The sequence below is a fragment of the Danio rerio genome, chromosome 12 (assembly GCF_049306965.1).
Source record: "Danio rerio strain Tuebingen ecotype United States chromosome 12, GRCz12tu, whole genome shotgun sequence".
Classification (NCBI taxonomy): Eukaryota; Metazoa; Chordata; class Actinopteri; order Cypriniformes; family Danionidae; genus Danio; species Danio rerio.
In genome coordinates this window covers 23,248,337-23,261,605 of record NC_133187.1, presented here as the reverse complement: position 1 = coordinate 23,261,605, position 13,269 = coordinate 23,248,337, and the positions used below count along the sequence as shown (strand labels likewise).

Here is a 13,269-nt window from a genome sequence, read left to right as displayed (position 1 = left end):
GGGGAGCGCGGGATGGGATGAGGATGTAGCCTAAAGCTTTTGCTGTTCTGGTAAAGCAGCGCTCAGACTTCCCCCGTGAATTCACTGTCACCGCATGAATAAACAACGCACAGGTAACACTTGAGGGGACGTCAGTGGGTAAATAACCAATGCTAAGTGGCACAGTCGCTGACTGTGCTTTCATATAGAGATTGAACAGATGCCATTTCCCAAACATACACTCAGTTGGACAGGTGTGGTTAGATTTAAAGTGTGTTTTTCACAGCCATATTTCTCTCTCAGACAAGGCTCTGTCAAAACTCTCACTGCACTCTGAATCCCAAAGAACAGATGTTTGGAAGAGATTCAGTAAAACAACAACTGTCAACTTTCAGAAGAAAAAAAAAAAAAAACAACAGTCACAAGATATGTATTCTCCATAACACACACAGGGCACTGTTACATACTATGAAATTAGAAACAGTGAGGAGTTTTTTTTTTCTGCTGCGCCTGTAGTCTTTGTCTGCATTTTTTAACATTTGATTTATTTATTTGCCTTGCTGTTCAGATGAGTTCATTCTTCAAGGAACTGCCATTCTTGGCCCGGGGGTCTTTTTTTAAGGCAGCACTGTGTATCGGGGGCTGTTTTGAGTGGGAGAGAGTAGCGCATCTGCAGGGAATTCAGCACAGAAACACAACAAAACCCAGCACTCTTTGAGCCACTAACATTTCCTCTATTTTCCATGCTAGCAAAAACTATCAAAATACATCTTTAATCTGCCAGATGATACACCTAATGGGATGACTGACGGTGAGAGTAATTAAATGCATGCATGTAAAAATGTCAAGTAAGCAAGGCAGGTAACTCAACAAAACCAGACAAGTGGACAAATCCTACATTAAATTAAAGCCTTAAAACCCTTGATACTTGCTAACCACAACTTTCTCACCTTTGTTAAAGATATAACCAAAGGGTTGCACAACCCCAAATAATATTTTTTTTCTTCAAAATAAAAAGTATTCTAATTTTGCTTATTGCAACACATAAAAAAAAAAAAAAAAGTTAGAATGGTAAAGCATTTACCACTTTGTAATGTTGCCTTTCCTTTTCACAACACTTAAAAGAGGTTTAGGGACCGAAGACACCACGGGATGTTTCAGGTCTAATTTTGTCCTATTTTTCCAGCAAAAAAGTCTTAAGTTGGGCAACAGCAAGGGGTCTTCATCATCACATTTTGTGCTTAAAAACATACCACTTTCTCTATTAAAGTCTTGTCGGGACTGCAGATAGGCCAGTCAAGTACCTGTATCCTCCTCCTCCACAGCCAGGACTTTGTAATGTGTGTAAAATGCAGTATTTCATTGTCTTGGTTAATATTCATGGGTGTTCCTGGAAAAGAAGGCAGCTTATTGTGCTCCAAAATCTCTATGTACTTTTCAGCATTAATGGTGCCATCACAGAAGTGCAAGTTACCTTTGCCAAGGGCACTGACACAACCCCCATACCATGATAGACCTTGGCGTTTGGACTTGTTGCTGGTAAAGGTCTGGGTGGTCCTTTTCTTCTTTAGTCCAAAGCACGCTGTGTCCATTTCTCCCAAAAGCTGATTCATCTGACCACAGTACACATTTCCATTGTGTGATAGCCCATTCCAGATGCCTCTGAGGCCAGGAAAGTCGATGGCTCTTCTTGACACTGTTAACATATGGCTTCCTTTTGGCACAGTGCATTTTTAACTGGCATTTGTGGATGTAACTATGTAATATGATACTTTTGGTGTAATATGATACAAAGGTTTGCTAAAATAGTCCCATGTGGAGATATCACTTATAGATAAATGAGGATTCTTGATGGAATGCCACCTGAGGGATCGAGGATCATGGTTGTTCAGCTTGTCCTTTACACACTGAAATTCCTCAAGATTTCTTGAATCTTTTAATTATTTTATGCACACTTGAAGATGAAACCTCCAAGCGTCCTATTTTTCTTTAAGAAACATTGTTTGTAAACATTTAAATAATTGTCCACGTATTATGCACAACTAGTGTTTTAACTAGTATCATAAAGTTACTTTTAACGCATTAATGTTGTAATAAAATGCAATCAGTTAAATAGACATGAGCTTTTATTTAGCATAAAACGAAATGAAAGACTGTAGACGCAAGTGCAGTCAGTAGTAGCAGAATAGCACAGAAACGCTGAGGTAGAATAAATTTCCATTTTTAAGACATGTCATGGAAAATTTTAATTTTATGCAGAGCTTCTTGTCCGCTCTAAGACCCAATTTTTATAGTTTGTAAATCAGGCAGTGGCGATCACTGATGTTTAAAGAAATCAAATCTTAAATGTGCCAATTTCATAGTGACTTAACAGTTTACCAGAAGTGTTTGGGCTGGCTGACTGAAAACTATAAGTTTGTCTGCATATACCTCACTAGTAGCTAATTTGGGGTATGAGAAAACTGAATGTCACACAAATTATTTCGACTACCACTTCAATATGATCTCTAAATAAACAGCTAAACACAAACATTTTTATTTCTTATAGGAAAAAGTTTTAATGTTGGGCAAATTTCATTTTCCGGACACCAGATAAGTCATTCATAAGTCTTCCTTCATTTTCTCATAGAAAAAGACATCATATTAATAAATGTCTTCAATGTTAGGGGCAGATTAGCATAAAACTGGCCTTGAACCTAATTCGAGTGGACAAAACTGCAATTTAATGGAGCCTTTAAGTACATATCCTAGACTTCATCATGACATACATTATACATTTCAATATGAAACAATATTAAATAATTAAATAACTTCCACTCAGGTCTATAACTTTTAAAAAGTTCACGAGTTCAGGCCTCAGCTGATCACGAAAAAAGAAGCAAAAAACACATGCCACAACTGCCTGTGAGTCATTATCTGATTTTCAGTTGGGCTTTAGAGATGCTTCTTTTTACCCATAGTGAGGAAGAGACTGAACTCAGGGTCTTTCTCTTTGTTGAGAGTATGTGAGTCACAAACCTCTACATTATCTCTCGGAGATAAAGCATCTTTTAATGGATAAAATGTGCAGCACTTGTAATTTTCCAAAGCCATGTGATGTGAATACTATAAAGCAGAAGCTGGAATGAATAAAAGTAAAATAATGGGAGTGAGATTCACTGTCCTTAGAGAGCAAGAACAGTCAATATGCTTTACATCAATGCACAGTCTGCTGCTTTCATTATTGAAATTAATCACTAAATGTCTAATTGAAAGGGGCTAATGGTAGCATTACCTGAGATCGATGGATGATCAATAACAGGGAATTATGGGTGTAATCATGTTGGCGTGGTGCTCGGAGATAATCTGGGTCAATAGATGTTCATGTGACACATGAATTGGGATTTGGGCTCAGGACTGATGAATGTAGACTAGCTCACTCTGACAATGAATCTCATCTTGATCAATGATCCTGCAATGTGCTGGCACAGCCATAAAGCTACTGCAGAGAACAAATACAAGCTTCGTTTTACTCATAAGATAATTTCTTTGAACACATTATATTATATTATATTATATTATATTATATTATATTATATTATATTATATTATATTATATTATATTATATTATATTATATTAAGTATAAATATGTTATATAGTTTACTATTTATTAACTGTATATTATTAATTGATTGTACTTTATTTATTAAAGTAGATCTTTTGAAGCTCTTTTTCCATTCCCTTTATGCTTTAATAAATCTTAAATAAATGCTTTGTGACCTAGTGTTTTTTTATTATCTGACATATTTAACAACGACAATCTTATTTATTGTTCTTTTCTGAAATAAAATCTTTAAACACAGCCACAAATCTAAAACTAAAAAGGGTATTTTAGTATCACTGCATAAAAACACAGTGAAGCAAATCAATATAGGATATAAAATATATATGTACAATTTGTGTCAAAGGGCATTTCAGTTTTAAAGACCATACCAAAATGACCTAAAAGAAAAACTCGACAAACTTGATTTTGTTATCTTTTATCACTCACACACAGCACATAATGTTTTCATTTTGCATCTTTAAGATAAGTTAGCAGAAAACTGACTTAGCAAAAAAACTTTCCAAAGACGTCTGTTTCTTACTCATTTGCAGGTTAAATTTGGGTGCTCAAGTGAATAAGATGCAAGAATATACGATCATTTATCAAAATAAACATTTTTTTCAGAATAAAAGCTCGTTCAGACGGTGTTTGAGGACCACTGATTTAGATTACTGATATTATAAAAAATTGTTATTTACATTATTAGTCAAGTCAAGCTTTATTGTCATTCTGCTACATGTGTGGACATCCAGAGGAACGAAACATTAAGTATCACAGGATAACGGTGCTACATAAATTAATCATGAATAGAAACGTAACACTGGACATAAGAGATATTTATTAAAAAAAAAAAAAAGTCTTTTACTATAAACATAAGACATGTTATACAAGTACTTTTGTTGTGCAGTATTGTGCAAGAGATGTGTTTAAGTTGAATATTGTGCAAAGGGGGTATTTAAGGTATTATATTGTGCAAAAATAGTTACTTAAAGTTGAAGCAAGCAGTGCAACATGATTGTGGTATATTTATAGTAAACATTGTTTTCCTTCTTAAGTCCTTGTAAGACGGAGTTTAAATAAAGGGTCAGGTGAACAGAAGAGTGTTTCTACAGGTTTTCTACAGGTGGTTTGTCAAGCCCACTCACCTGTATAAAGCACAATTTGAAATGCACAGCGTTTCCAAGAGGCATGAAGTGAATTAGAAAACGTCTATAGTGCAAATGTGCAACCAGGTGCAAGAGGTAGACAGATGAGAGGGTGTCTTTTCTACAGGTGGTTTGTTAAGCCCACTCGCCTGTATGGGACTTACTCAGGAATGCACTGAAAGGGGGATGGATGAGATTTCAGAGGGGGGTAAATTGACAAGAGTTGAGGGCTCTAACAGCCTGTGGGAAGAAGCTGTTGAGCAGTCTAGCCGAGCAGACTCTAATACTTATTAAAATGTTTTAAAAGATCATTGACAAACAAAACACTTTGTGACTGCTTATGTTTTCATAAAACCAGTCCCTCATCTATATAACATCCAAACTGCTATAATTTTGGTGAAATATTTCTTTACCCCTGGCGCTATATTGTAATTAAGCAGGTGCAGGGTGTCACTGTCCATCAGTATAAAAACATTGATATTCTAGTAAGACATACTGTAACACCTAAGGCTGGAATTATCTTTGCAACAAAGCTTGAACAGAGCTGAATTAATTGCAGAAAATGAATACTTCAGAACAAATCTTAAATCATAATGTTTGAGGAATATCAATACATCACTGTCTTGCGAGCACATAATAGGAACATCAATATGAAAGTCTCTTTGCAAGCACTATAATAATGCTCTAAATTGACCTATTTTAGCAGAAACCTTCTTGTCATACCTTCCACTGCCTACAGAATGCACTTTGAGCTCTAGTTTCATTCTGTGCGAAATAAAACATCAATGCAAGTCCTTTGGGTGGGAGTGCACACAGGGTTAAGGGTGTTTGAAATGATAAAACAGTCTTGTGAATTAGTCAAGAATCAATCCACCCACAATCCCCCATTCGCAAACCAATCCCTTGCCAAAATCTATCGACCGGAGCGGCACTAAACAAGTTTAAATGCGCTCAACCCCAACCGACAATTGCCAAAGAAATCAAACAGCACACCAGAGTCCAGAACCCTGAGAATTGCTGCATAACTCACACTTTACTCTATTGTTACGTAGAGGACAAAAGTGAAAAGTGGGTCACGAGATGTCATGCCAGTGGCCCTCTGGGAAATCTTCTCTTCCATTCGATGACATGATGCTTCCTGGCAATGTTTCGTCCACCCTCAGACGAAGACACGTGAAGTAAAGAACACTATCATGTAGGTACATCAGGCTGTGGGCGTCCATTCTCTTCCAGAGAAGGTGAAAGATTAACCGTCGGCTTCTCTGTGTCGGGCTCTTGGGAGATAGTGACCCGCTGTTTTAGATGGATAAGCTATGGTTTATTCAATCTCAAATGCCAAGGGTAGAGCAACCCTTTGAAATGCCTGACTGAACTCGCTCTCCGCCATAGCAATAGGGAGTCTGGCTCTGTGGGAGAGCAGGGTGTATAAAAGAGGTTGGGAATGTCAAGGAATGGCCTCTTCATTCAGAAACGTGCAAAAGAAGCCGATGTGCAAAGACGAGTAACACAGTCCAGCTGCTGATAGGTGTTATGTGATGGCATACGGGAATCAGTTTCATCTTTGTGATGAGTGTATAACATCAGACTCTACATATGTCTCAGAACACCGAGCTGAACATTTAGTAGTGGTGATATTGCGGTGGCAGCTTGGAAAACTGGCAAAAAGCCACATTCAATGTATAGACAGCTTTGGCTTGCAGTCGTAGAGGTTTCATGAGCACAAGCCAGCTGTTCCTGTCCCCCCCCCTGCTTTTCCAGATGTACTGAGCCGCAGAGTCTTTCACATGGCCTTCTCCAGAGACTCAGAGCTGTCACAAACCACACATGCTGGACCTGTGCGGCTGACATTGCTTAAACCCCCATTATAGAGACCAAATGCTCCTGAGATCTTTTGTTAGAGAAGGGATGTTTCTATGTCCTGCAGTCAAAAAACGATTGTAGTCTGATAAAGAAAATCAACACTATTTGAAGATTTGTTCACTTGATAATTATGATCATTAATCTCTAATGAAAAGTAAACATTTGAAATGGTCTGTAAAAAAAAAAACCTACTTAAGGACTCTACCTCAATGTATATTTAATAACATGATACATTGGTTTAAAAAGTTGATACATATTTTTATTATCTGAGTGAAAACCAGAAAACCAAAATGATCTATCATGGCAAATAGCAAAACTATTTGTACTATGTAATGCTTTTGAGACACTGTGTCTGTCTCAGTGCACAACCAACATGGTTATAGGTCACCGGTATTTTTTTCATCTGTAATTGTTTGAAAAATCATGCGAAGATTGCCATGTGTGTTCAGAGTGGGCAAGTAAATGAGCATGGCTCTGCTCATGCACAGTAAACAGAAAGTATGCAAAATACTTTTTATTATAATATTTGTTATTGACATTAAATGTGCCTACATACAAATGTTTTTTTTTTTCTTTTTTATGGTAGAGTAGCAGTAAGTGTGATGGATAAATAAAAAAATAAGCTCAGTCATACACTCAAATGAGTAACTGAAAGTTTTTGGTCCCACTTTATATTAAGTGTCCTTAAATAATATGTACTTACACAGAAATTAATAATTTGTTACAATGTATTAATTGTGTAAAAACATGTATTTACTGTGTACTTATGCTTGATTAAATACCTGTATGTAATTACATCTGTAATTAACTTCTGTAATTACATTCGTAAATACACTGTTGACCATCCCTTACACCTTAACCCACCCTTAAAACTACCCAAACCACCAAACCTGTCCATTACCCTACCCCTATCCCAACTCACGAGCACCACAAATGTTCTCAAATACATTATGAACAAAGTACGATGTATTTATTTTTTGATGCAAGTACATAGTAGTTAAGGACACTTAATATAAAGTGGGACCATTTTTTTCATTTAAATACTTTCAATCAGTTTTATGCTGTGTTCACATCAGACGTTTGCTCAAAACGTGCGATACGCGTATTAAGCAGTTAAAATGTAGAAATTGGTCAACACGCACCGCTTAATTCGCACAAATCATGACATTGGCGCCACCTTATTTGCGCGTATCTGGCTGCAAGATATATACTTACATCTTTGCATTGACTTAACATGTAAATCACTCGCACTTGACTCTTCTTCCGCGTCTGGTGTGAACGCAGCATTAGACTGTAATGTTCGGCTATTTGTTCAGCTTACTATAAAAGGTAAATTGCTATAAAACCAAATAGAAAATCTGCACAGTTATAACAGTGGTCTATGAGAGTCGGTGCTAATACAAGTTGCATTTCTATTAGTCCATTTTAGAGGAAGTGAGCTTAACCTGAAAGTTAAAAAAAGAAAAAAAAAAGAAAAAAAACTTTTTCCTATTCCATCTAATTGCATGCGGATCATAATACTTTGTGTTATTTGAGTTCAGACTGCATTATTTTCAAAGTAGTTGTGTCACAGATGTTTTTACATTGCAAGACTATCTGGGGCAGCTTTCCGTCACTGCTGTGTTGACACTAAAAGATGGATCAGGGACAGGAGGTTTGACACTGACTTTACAATAGGAAGAATCGCAGACAACTTTGTCTCAGTCTGCAAACTAATGTCTCACAACCAAACACATGTAAAAAGTGAAATGAAAACAGGCGACGCAGCGGGTTTTGCGTGGGTTTCCCCCACAGTCCAAAGACATGTGGTATAGGTGAATAGGGTAGGCTAAATTGTCTGTAGTGTATGAGTGTGAATGAGTGTGTGTGTGGATGTTTCCCAGTGATGGGTTGCGGCTGGAAGGGCATCCGCTGCGTAAAAACTTGCTGGATAAGTTGGCGATTCATTCCACTGGGGTGCCCCGATTGTGGTATTGCTCAGATGACACGTCAAACAGACACAGGTGCTCCTGACAAATTTATACTAGTTTTTCCTCCATTTCTTTGGAGGAAAATACACCCCAATCTTCACATACTAGTGGATGCTGCTCTCTCATTGGCTGTAGGTAATTGCTGATGCTATTCTCAATCAGAACACACTTCACACAACATGCTGTTGAATCACCGACAGCTCCAGATATTTACCATGCTCACCGGTGTCGGCGACTAATTTGCACTTTCTCAGTACCTGTTGGTGAATCAAAATCAGGCCTAAAATCATGCAGTCTGAACTAGGCATGGGACTATAACTGTTTTTAAGGTATACCGCAGTTTGAAAAAGTCAAGTTTTTAAAAATCGATAAAATTTTCTGTAATACTTTCCTAAGGTATGTGTAATATTTTTTATTTACATTTTTTAAGGGCAACAGTATCTTCAGCAAAAAAAAAAAAAAAAAAAAAAAAAATATATATATATATATATATATATATATATATATATATATATATATATATATCCAAAATGCCGTTTTAAATTGTAAAGAAATCTGTGTTTTTAAAACTAATGAAGACAGCAGAAGTCAAGCTCCAAAATATTACAAATCTTTAAAAAAATAATAATTAAAATATTGTTTTCAAAGGAGAAGAAGTTTTGTTTTTTTACCCAGACTTTTAAAAAGAATATATTTGAGAGCAGTAATCACAAAACGTGATACACTGAAACCATGATATTTTTATCCAAGATTATCATACTGTCAGAATCTTATAAAGGCCCATGCCTAGTTTGTACTCTGCATTACGGATGGATCATGTCCTATCGATAGCTGATTGCATCTTTAATGCATAGTATTATTGGCTATGCATCGAGATGCGTATCATATCTGCCTAAGTTCTGAGATGCAAATCACTAGCATATATGATGTGTGTAATTCAGTAAAACAAATGTCACAAAGCAAAAGCCTCATTAGTATCATCACAAAGCTTTATCAAGCTCATATTGTACTCTTTTAGCACCAGTACGACATCAAGATGACAACAGTAATTTTGCTGACAAGATGAGCATTTATGTTAGCAGTCTGCCTGTCCCTCGAAGCGCACTAAGACTTAACCACTGCAACTGGAGTTCTCTGAACAGTTATTGTGCTCAGTAGAAAATGAGACTGGAGGACATCAGAGACTTCACAGCAGGAACCGTCGGAAAAACTGTAACCAGAGTCACTGCCAATAATTAGCCCGACTCCACACTCTGAGCGCATGTGATTTTAAAGCTTGATAACTTACTCCCACATTGTGCTCTGAGCTCTGGATATTTTTAGTCATGATCGCGATTTCCAAGGATCACGTCTGCAACGCTTTGTAACTAAGAGCCCAGCCATGATTTCCTTGAGCAGGGCTTGAAAAGAGATTACAGTACTATAATTTCCAACCACAGCAACATAAATAAACATAATAGTAATGTCTATTTTCTTGCTTCTTTATCACTGCTCTTGTTACATATATACATAGACTGTTCTAGTAGCTATAGTAATAACAAATGATGCATAATTGACTGCATCGAAACAATCATAATACAGGAAACGCAATTATAAAGCAGGAAAAATTATAATATATAATTCCATTGTGGTCAAAAACATGAGCAAATTTCTGGTACATTAAAGATTAAGTATAACAAATGCATTGTGGTATTGCACCGAGCAGGAAAGCATTGGGGGATATTTCCACAAAACAAACTACAATATGCTAATTCAGTGTGATGGCATGCCAGGCAAATTAATTTTAAGGTGCCAATGTAAATCTTTCATTCCTGATTTTACAGTAAGGGGGAAGTTTGAGGGCTAGAAATATTCCATTTTCAGCTGTCTAATTCATTTTCCAATTTCCAAATGTAAGTAACCAGTCCTTTGAGTCAGGTTGGAAGGCACATGATAGCTCGCGAATTAACATCATACAAAAAAACACAAAGAGGTTGTGAGGTTTTCAGCAATGTAAAATAAAATAAAAACACCAAAGTTATGCAAAATGACCTGCATACAGTATATATTCAGACTGAAGCCATTTTTGTCTTCTGCTCCCATAAAGTAAGACAGAAATATTAATTCACTGAATGCAAAAAGGTCTCTGAATAGGAAAATACTATTATCAGGGCTTCTATGACTATAATGTGCACCTAGGCTAAAGTTTACAAGGGTGTTGGCCCCTCATCTGTATGCTTGGCCCTGTGTGCCCTTGTGATTGATTTTCGATGAAGCAGAGATGCTACTGGGACTTTCCTTCCCAGCTGGACAGCAGGGAGTGATCATCATTGTGTTGTGTTGACTCCAAGAACACATTACATTACAGACACATACACATCTTCGATTATTGTTGGCTTCACCCTGGAGTTTTACCACATGGAAGTTTGGGGGAATGAAACAGGAAATGAAAACACGATCTATGAAGTAAAAAAAAAAAAAGGCTAATTCAGAATTGATGCCCTGGAGGTCTATCATTTCAGCAAAGAGGGCAGGATGAGGATAGAATAGAAAGGGAAAAGACAGAGTGAAAAGAAATTATAAGATGCTGAAGCATTAAAATATCCTGATTAGAAAATAATGTTGGATGTGACTGATCTATGTGTACAGTAAGGCAATACTATGAAATGTTAACTCATTTTCAGCACTTTCTCAATTGCTGCTTAATGGAGAGAAGATTTTTAACACTTTTAAAATTTTTAATAATATATTTTGTCTTTGCCATAATGGCAGTACAATACAAAACATTTTACTATGTATTTTGCAAGATCCTAGTATTCAACTGCAATTTAAAGGGTTAGTTCACACAGAACTGAACATTGTGTCATCATTTACTCATTCTTGTTTCAAACCTTTATGGGTTTCTTTCTTCTGTTAGACACAAAAGAAGATTTTAAATAAAGCTGGAAACCTCTAATCACTGACTTCCAACGTATTCTTTTCCTCTTAACATGAAAGTCAGTGGTTACAGTTTTTCCGCTTTCCTCACAATATCTTTTGTGTTCACCAGAAGAAACAAACAAAGGCTTGGAACCACCTGATGGTGAGTAAATGTTAATTTTTAGGTGAACTAAAGGTTTAACCAAACTGTAAAAAGCAATTCGTTAGGTTTCATTCATTCATTCATTTTTATTTTGGCTTAGTCCCTTTATTAATCAGGGGTCACCACTGCGAAATGAACCGCCAACTTATTCAGCATATGTTGTATGGATGCCCTTCCAGCTGCAACCCATCACTGGGTAACAATTTTTATAGGTTTACTTAATTGAATTATGCAAACTTCTCAATGCGATAAAGTTATGATTACTTTATGGAATTAAGTACTATTTACTAATGTAGAAAAAGTCATTCTTACTGATACCAAGTCACATTTACTTTGGTCAATTAAGTCATCTGAATGTTATATCCAGTATTATTTACTAATGTAGTAAAAGTAATTCTTACTGATAAAGAGTCACATTTACTTTGTCATCTTAAATTCATTGATAAATTGATTCAAAAAGAATAGCACAACTTTGAATATCTGTATTTATTCAAATAAACATGATGAAAGCTTCGCTAATTAATTAATGTAAAGAGTACTTAGAGTTTTTTTTTTCAGTAGAAAACAAGTTTATATATGAATATGACCCTCTCCAGACACTCGAGTGACATCAACCTGAAAGTTGTGGTATTTTTTGAAACACCCTGTATATCAAGTATTTAGTAATGTAGTAAAAGTTATTGCTCATATTGAGTCATATTTACTAATCTGAGGAATGATGCTAGTAAAGTTTACTTAAACTTAATTATACATAATTAAATTGTATGGTAACATGGTAACTAGTAAAAACCATAGGTGTCAGTAGTTAACTAGGCAATCTATCTAATTTGTTTCTATCTTTTTTTAATAATTTTTATTGTCTGCATTTTATGTTCCTAAACTTGTCTTTTTTTCCTGTTTATGTAAAGCACTTTGAATTGCCACTGTGTATGAAATGTGCTATATAAATAAACTTGCCTTGCCTTGCCTTGCCTAGGCAAGTTGGGTTAATTAGGGAATCTTACGGGGGTAAATAAAATTGACCCTAAAAATGAATACTATTTAAATAAATATGTTTGTTCTTTTTAGGCCAAATTAAAAGGAATGATAATTATCCAGAAGGACAACATATTATAGGAAATGTCGTGACATTTCCTTGCTCTGTTAAACATCACTTACAAGTCACAGGAGGGCTAATAATTTTGTCTTCAACTGTTTATCAGCAAATAAAGAATGGCAAGGACATACACCAGTGATTCTTACAATATGGCTATCATTACATTAAATAGCTTTTTTCTTGTGTGGAAATCAAATATATGATTGTTGTACATTTAAAGAGTGCTCACAGAGCTGTTTTTAATGGTCCAGTGAAATGAAAATTAAGTTTTTTTAGATACAGTATTAGTATCAGTATGTTAGTTTTAAGGATATCTATGAGCTAGTGTGCTCCAAAATAGAGACACAATTCACATTTAGTAGATATAAAACTTATATAAACATCTGAAGCTTGCAGATCAACAGTTTTTTTTTTTCATGTCACTTCATACTTCAGTTTCTCATCAAATCTTTATCAATCAGATGCTCTCTAGTATCTATGTACATCAAGGCGCAGACACTGTTATGTTATCAGGCACCTCTTTAACTCAAAATCTAGCCATTACATAATTTAGCTGACAAGTTTCTGGAACTG

At 35.8% G+C, this 13,269-nt stretch overlaps 1 protein-coding gene across 2 annotated transcripts in view; it reads right to left on the bottom strand.

Annotated features, from left to right (window-relative positions):
* The window catches only part of ca10a (carbonic anhydrase Xa), a 260,678-nt gene that overhangs the window by 47,551 nt on the left and 199,858 nt on the right, over positions 1-13,269 (bottom strand). The window lies entirely within an intron of this gene.